The sequence below is a fragment of the Elaeis guineensis genome, chromosome 1 (genome assembly GCF_000442705.2).
Source record: "Elaeis guineensis isolate ETL-2024a chromosome 1, EG11, whole genome shotgun sequence".
Taxonomy (NCBI): domain Eukaryota; kingdom Viridiplantae; phylum Streptophyta; class Magnoliopsida; order Arecales; family Arecaceae; genus Elaeis; species Elaeis guineensis.
The window spans coordinates 90,998,494-91,007,215 of record NC_025993.2 but is presented as its reverse complement, the minus strand read 5'-3'; positions in this window follow the sequence as shown (position 1 = coordinate 91,007,215).

Here is an 8,722-nt window from a genome sequence, read left to right as displayed (position 1 = left end):
CTTCTTTGTAGATTTCTGACGCAATCCGGAACCACTGTATTAAGGAGTTCAAGGCTTCGGTGGCCTTCAAGGAGGAGATCATCAATGCCATTGCTACCACTTTTATCCAGGCTTTTGAAGACTGTAAAGACTGTAAGGTCTGTTTGAAATGCATGGTCTCAAAACTAGACCTTAGGCGCCTCTGTCCCGACAATAATGATGAGGAGGTCAAGACGTTCTCTTTGGATGAAGACTAGGTCTTCATCTTTTTGTATATATTTTTTGGTGCCTTTTTTCGGCACCTTTCTGTAAATAAAAAGTCTGAGTCAATAAAAATAATGTTTTCATCATATTTTCATTTCTTGTATCATCGGTGTTTGACTTATCAGAATTTAGTCATTGTTCAATGTTCACTTTCTCCTTGTGCTAATCATCCAGGATGGTCGATATTGCCTGAGGACTCTGTAAACTTATATTATGTATGCCCACAGAATAAGTTCTATAGTCATATATTGGGCTTTCAGATGGACAATGCCAGAAGCTTGGCTCAATCCGAGGGTATGCTAAATCATCTCAGTAGAAGTTGTAAGTCAAGATCATATATTTCCTGATGAAGACTTCCGAGGCCTATCCCGAATTGAACTTTTGGCAATATGTTTACCAAGTCATTTTTATCGGTTGATTTTTGACCTCAAAATTTGTCGTTGGATTATTTCAAGACATTCGCTTATGGAGATCCTAACTTGAGGCAGGATATCTTCTGAAGTTTGGTTATCTTATCCAAAAATTTTTCAACTGGGGACTATTCTTGGAGTTATATTTTGCCAATGTAGATTGTCGAAGTCTATATTGATATGTTGGGCAAATTTTTCTAAATCAATGACTTCGGTTATTGAAGGAAAAGTATCCGATCTAATCAGATCGTCAGGGTGTATTTTAAAAAAAATTTCTATACAAAAGTATACATAATAATTATGGATTATCTTAATCACAGCGGAATAGATGCCTCGCAAGGTCTGAAAGCACAAGTCCTCTACTTCACACGCACGTCGAGCTCCACAGAAAAAAAGGATGAAGCCCTATGCATCAATCTTTAGAAGTGAAGCAAGGAGAGGGAGGAGATCTAATTTCCTCTCCTTAGGGATGCCTGAGATAAGATCTTCAAGCCTTCAACCAAGGTGCCAAAAATCTTACATGCCAAGAAAGAAGGGACCGGCTCCCTTCTTGATGTCGCACCAACTCTTAACCTCACAACAGCTTTAGAAATTTTTTGTCGCACAATTTTTCGTCTCCTTACCAGTGGTTTTGGTCCCTTGCTTTTAAAGATGAGGTGTCTTAAATCTGATCTGATTCCTTAGTTGGTTAGGTATCCTAACCTTATCCAAAATAGGAGATTGGATGAAAGAAGGAGAGTGCCTTAGAAATCTTTCACGCGAGACCTTCATGTGCACACACTTCTGGGTGGAAAAAATCATCGCCCCAACATCTTTTGGTCGGCCTCCTTATGAGAGAGAGTCCCAGATACATGGGACTCTTTGGTTCTAAACCAAATGGGCGCAGATTTGACTTGTTTCGAATCCGATTCGAACCAGATTCGAAGAGCCTGTCAATCCTAATATAATTAAAAGTTTGATCCAAGTTTAACTTGGATTTTTAACCCAATTCAAGCCTAATTAAATCAGATCTAATATGAAATTAATTAGCTCTTGAACTCAATCTCTTATAAATCTCTTGGATCATTGATCAGATCATCGTTATCCCCAAAATTAAATCTGAACCTCATGTCTAGTGCTAACTAGACATAGTCAACTTGTTTAATTCCGTATGATCCTTAACTTAATTCTTAATTAAATTAATTTATTTATTAATCAAGTCATATACTTTCAAATTAAATTCATAAACTTAAGTCAATTCTTTTCTATATTGTTTGACTTTGTATGTGACTCCATAGATTCAAATACTAAACCGGTAGTATAGGAACCATTTCCTATACTAATCGAAATTACCAACAATGGTTCTTGACGTTCGAATAGATCGAATATATGTAAAGCAATATTCAAGAACCAATACATATGGTTATCACATAATTTATCCTTTTAATCTTGAATGCTTAAAGATGATCTAAGATTTAACTGTCAATCCTAAAAAAATTATTCACATTGTATTTTAATCTTTCAAATCCATCACATAAATTATCCGGATCCAAAATTTACTAAATTAAAATACAATGATACAATATCTTCTATATTACGGAGGGATTAATTTCATCTTAATCTACACATAGATTTTACAAGTACTTGACTATACCCAGTATTTTAAAGTAACTGCATTAGAAATGCAGGTAGTCCAACACCAAAGTAAATGAGTTGCTTACAAGTCACTATGGTGATCTCAGATTTGAGGGACACTTCTGTCCATATACTTCGCGAGCTGCTCTTGACAGCAAAGTGCTCCATAGGTGAGTCACTTGTTCAATGATGATGTACTCATACATCTCATCTGTATGCCATACCAGTGTCTCCATACTCCTTGATTATGAGACAACCAACCTATATGGCACACAACGATCTACACTCGATAAACGTCATCCTTTCTAAATGACGTATCATTCGATCATGAACATATTTAAGAACTATTCTATAAATCCTCTTTTATCGAATGTCATATAGTTCTAAGGACTTCATCATAACACATGAGTTCATATAAGAAAGATGTACACCTTTGATGAAAAATATCAAATAATTTTTATTAATTCATAATTCATATATAATTTATAAAGAGCATAATTGTTGCCCAGCTATGCAACCCAAGAGGGAGGTGAATTGGATTTTTAAAAATTTAAACTTAACTTACAACTATGAAGATTATTTAACAATGAGCAAAATAAGTATGGAGAGTGTAATTTATGCAAGGTTAGAAGTTGGATGCAAGAATGCAAGAGAATCGAGAAATTTAAAAGGAGAGCAAGTAAGCACAACACAAACAAAAGATTTATAGTGGTTCGGTGCAACTTGCACCTACATCCACTCTCCAAGCTTCTACTTGAGAATTTAAATCTACTAAACTATATTCAACCTGAATACAATCGTCGGAACCTCCGACTCTAGCTATCCAAGCTAGAACACTTATTTTTGAGTACAAGCCAACCCAATACAATCCGATTCAAGGTTCGGATCAATTTTTTCACGTTTTGGAACCCTTCCAAAACAAAAATAATAACTCAAAAAGAGTATTACAGTTGATTACACAAAAATACAGATGAAACTCCTTTAATGAGCGAATAAAGCTTTAAATACATTTACACAATTAGAAGGAAGCTCTTTCTAATTTTCTCAAGATGATTGGAGACTTGAATGAGCTCTTGAGGAGTTGTGAACTTGAAATAAAAGCTTCTTGAACTCTTTTAGTGGGCTCTTGCTTAGGGTTGAAATGAATGTTTGAAAATTTTTTTCAAAACTCTTTCTTTTTTTTGATTCCTTCCTTTAAGTATCTTTTATAACTTCAAATAATGGTGGAGAGTGATCTGGACTGAAATAGAGCCGTTAGAGCACATTAAATAAGCATTAAATGCAATCAAAACAGATTAAAAACTAGCCGTTGTGAAAATTTTCCATCATAGGGGTTGACTCATAGGGTCGACTCATGCTTATGGGTCAACTCATGGGGTCGATCTCTGTGGAAAAGAGCAGAAAATGACTGTTCTGTAATTTTGGCCTGCAGAGCAGCAGAGGTCGACTCATGCCAAGGGGTCGACCCATGGGGTCGACTCACAGAGTGTGCCAGCCAATAAATTTTACGTGCCGTTCAGCCCTTCTAGCCATGAGTGACTCATGGGTCGATTCAAAAATATAAATCTGATTTTCTTACAAAATACACTTCAAAAATATTGAAATTACCTCCAATAGATTACACATTTTTGTTCTTGCTCTGGAGACTTCCGAATCAGATCTTGATAAAATTATGATTTTGCTCCTGAAATACAATAAATCTTTTTTCAAGCCAAAATCATTAGTAATCTCCTCAAATGCTTTGTAATCATCAAAATCAATTCAAGAAGCAATAATCTTCCCTTTTTGATATGATAAAATACTTGAGCAAAAGCATATATAAAGTATTGAACATGAATTTCAAATTTATGAAGATGCATCACCTAAATATTATAGCCAAGTATTTAAACGAAATGCATCATAAGCAGTTTGAAGAAAAATTTGAAATTTGCTTATAAGTTCATTTGCTTGGAAAGAAAAAAAGCTGATGATTTTGATTCTTTGACACATGTGCCCATTTGCTTAACAATTTACTTATTGCTCATTCTTTATTGCTTATTGCTCAATCTTGATTTTGATTCTCTACTCCCCCTTTTTGACAGCATCAAGGAAGATTCTCTACTCCCTTTTTAAGGATATATTTTCTCTATTCCCCTTTTATGATGGGATCAATTTTATTTCTTTAGCTCCCTTCTTTGATTGCTTATTTCTTTATTGCTTATTGTTTTACTCTCCCTCAATATAGCAAATGTAAAAGATATATCAATTTGCTCATTTAGAAGATATTACAATTTATAGTATTTCATAATAAATATAAGTTATTTTTCATATCTCATAATTAAAAGCAATTCGATTCACATTCATAGACATTCATTGAAGGTCAAAGTATCTATATACATATTCAAAAAGTGACTAAATACATAGGTGTTTCAATACATATGAGTCAACTTAGAGTACAAAATTCATGGATAGAAACTATCCAAGAGTCAATCAGTCAACACATTACATAGCCCACAAGATAGATCCTAGATAAAAATAAAAGAAAGGACAGACTACACTAGATCTAATAGATATCATGGCTGAAGGATCGGAGTCTGATGAATCAGAGATAGGGTGAGGAGATGAAGGATCATGTCCATGAGCTCGACCTCGACCGCATCTGCCTCAGCCACGGGTAAAGGTGCCAGCACTAGAAGAGGGGTGAAAGATCCTAAAGGCTGAGAAGCTATGGACTGAGCTACGAGTAAGAGTCTGATGGTGTCCAGAAGATTCAAGGCTCTCGAAACAGACTATAGCAGGGCACTAAACTGAGTGGAAGCATGTTCACTAGAGCCCCTGATCTCTCTCCTCAGGAAGTCAAAACCACTCTCTAAGACTCCTCGCAGTCTGGCCACCTCCGCAGATAAGTCTGAGACCTCAGTAATGTCCTCATGCGGCTGTGGATGGCTAGAGCTAACACTTGCCCCTACAAGTCAAGTACTCTGCTAGTCAGTCTCAATATACAACCCTCAAGCTGCTCAATGCGTATGACTGATCAGTAATCATCTGAAAAATAGTGAAAATGTGAGGATCAGTGTCTGATCAGATACATCCTGAGATTCGATCTCTGTGCAAAAACTGAAGTACCAATCTGTCGAGATAGAATGGAGCTACTCGCTGAGATATCATCTCAATCTGATCATCTGCCAATCTGAGCTCTGAAGGATGTGCTCTGCTGTCCGACTGCTGAACTGAAGTATGCCTCCTCGCAGACTCTGACGGCCAGCCTCATGGTCAGAAACAAACTGAATATCTGGTGATACTGCTCTGTGATCACGGAGGGGTGAGGATGGTCCTTCCTCCTCTGCTCTATCCTCAGCTCTCTCTTCCATACCTTTTGTCCAACCACCATCAGTTTTAGAAAATCCCATACGGTGCAATGTATGGCGGTTGATAGTGTCGGAGTGAGATAGTCTAGCTACAGCCTCCCCCTCAAAGCTAACTCCGAACCTCCTAAATACTAAAGTGAGAGCCATTCCAAAAGGCAAGTGTGCCTTGGACCTGTTCAAGGTCTCTCTCATAGCCTCAAACATCAAAGCAGGGAGGTTCAGGGGGGTTTGTGTAATCACATGATACATAATACAGATGTTCGACCAGAAAGAAGATCATGTCTACCACTTCTAGGAAAAAATAATTTGGTTACCATGTGGTGTAGCAGTCTCATCTCAATAGAAAGAATTTTGCCTCTAATTTGTTCAGACTTCCAGTGAAGGATCTCCCTAGGATAACATTTATTCCTTCCTCTTTAACTGGGAGTTCCATTTGGTGTACCCCTCACAAGGTAAATGAAGTATCTCCCTCAAAAGTACAGGATCTAGGCTAATGTCTACACCCTTCACTGTGGATTTCACTGTTTCATTGCTGTACCCCAAGTTTAGGTAAAACTCTCTGACAAGATCAACATATGTATTTTCTTTCAAGGAGCAGTAAAATTTTCAATCTTGTCCTTAATCTTTGATCCGATAGTGAACCCTTCTTTTTCAAAAAATCTGAAATCAATATTTTTTTCGGACTCTACTTTCCTATCGGAGAGGAGAACCTTACTAGGGCTAATTGGTGATCGGGTTGTAGCTGGAGCTGAAGCAGGAGCAGAGTTTGAAGCAAAAGTGGTCTCGGTTGCTAGTCTCTTTCGGCGCACACTTTCCTCTAACCGCGAACTGATTTCCTCCTCTATGAAGCTTCATCTTGGGAGCCATTTGCACAGGCAGGACTAGCATGGAACTTAGGAGAGCAAATGTGAGGGAGAGATGAAGGGTTTTATTTTGGTGGAAAGATAAGGATTTTGGAGAAGTGATGTGCCGATTTGGAAAGATGGGTAGAGTCTAGGGTAAGCTCGAATCGCTCCAAATGAAGAAGGAGAAGGGGAGGAACTTGGTTCCAAGAGGACGATTTAGAGGGTGAGAGACGGTGGGAGAAGGATCTTGAGAGAAAACTTGGATTTGAGGAAGAAGAGAGGGAGACTGTTGGTTTGGTGGAAGAAGAAGACGAGAGTTGGATCGGCTCAAGGAGAGATTTTCAACAAAAAAGAGAGCGCCGAAGGATTTTGTCATAATTACAAGTTTACCCTAGGGTCGACTCATGGCACAGAAAAATTCAGAAAAATGATGAAACAATTTTGAAAAAATTTGAAACATTAGGAGAAGAATGTTTACCCAAAAATTGATTATGAGAATGATAATTTTGGACTTTTGAGCTCAAAAAAAAGATGAGAATTAAGCTAAAAAGATTTTTGGTATGATACCTTGAAATCAGAGAGACACTTAAGCAGATGGATCAAGGATTCCTAGTTCTCTCCTAATTTCACAAAATCTATCTTCACTTAAGGCCTTGGTAAAGATGTCAGCTAATTATTTTTCAGTACAAACATAGTCAAAAATTATGTCTTTATTTTGGACATGTTCTCTTATGAAATGATGTCTGATTTCAATATGTTTTGACCTAGAATGTTGAATTGAATTTTTAGTGAGATTTATAGCACTAGTGTTATCACATCTTATGGAAGTTTCATTAAGTTTGATACCAAAGTCTTCGAGTTGTTGCTTATCCACAAGATTTGAGCACAACAACTTCGGCTGTAATATATTCGGCCTCGCCGTAGACAGTGCTACCGAATTTTATTTCTTGCTAAACCAAGAGATTAGGTTAACTCCAAGAAATTGGCAAGTTTCACTAGTACTTTTTCTATCTAATCTACATCCAGCAAAATCGACATCTGAATATCCTATTAAGTCAATTAATGAGTTCTTAGAATACCATAGTCCTAGAGTTTGTGTATCATTTAAATATCTAAGGATTCTTTTAACTGCATTCAAGTGTGATTCTTTTGGATTTGATTGAAAGTGAGCACAAAGCAAACACTAAACATAATATCAGGTCTACTAGCAGTTAAATATAATAGAGAACCAATCATGCCTCTATAAAATTTAGTCTACTTTACCTTCTTCGTCCTGGTCAAGCTTACATAATGGGCTCATGGGTGTGCAAATTGCTTTGGAGTTCTCCATTTCAAATCTTTTGAGTAATTCTCTTGTGTACTTGCTTTGGATGATGGAGATTCCTTCTTTTGTTTGTTTGATTTGGAATCCGAGGAAGAATGTAAGTTTTCCATCATGCTCATCTCGAACTCCCCCTGCATGAGCTTTGCAAAATCTTGACAAAGAGTTTCATTAGTAGACCCAAAAATAATGTCATCAACATATATTTGTATAACTAATATATCATCTTGATTTTTTTAATGAAAAGGGTTGTGTCTATATTTTCTCTTGAAAAATCATGATTAAGTAAAATTTGTTTAGCCTTTCATACCAAGCCCTGGGTGCTTGTTTCAAACCATATAGAGCTTTATTTAATTTAAAAATATGATTAAGAAAAGATGATTTTCAAAACTTGGAGGTTGTTCTACATAAACTTTTCAGCAATATATCATTTAAAAAGGCACTTTTGACATCCATTTGGAATAATTTAAATTTATAAAGCAAGCATATGCAAGTAGAAGTCTAATTGCCTCTAATCTGCAACAGATGTAAAAGTCTATCAAAATCAATTCCTTCTTCCTGATTATAACCTTTTACAATCAATCTTGCTTTATTTTTATTACATTTCTATGTTCATCCAATTTATTCCTATATACCCATTTTGTGCGATTATTGAATAATTTTTAGGTCTTGATACTAAGGTCCATACATTATTTCTTTCAAATTGATTAAGTTCTTCTTGCATTGCATTAATCCAATTATAATCTTTTTCAGCTTCGTCTATAGTTTTAGGTTCAAGATGAGAGACAAAAGCAAAATGATTGAATGCATCTTTAAGTGAAGAACGAGTTCTTACACTATGTGTAGGATCACCAATGATTAGTTTCTTGGGGTGATTGTGATCATACCTCCATTCTTTGAGTAGATTATTTTACCTTGAGGTTGTTCTTATTGTTCTTCACC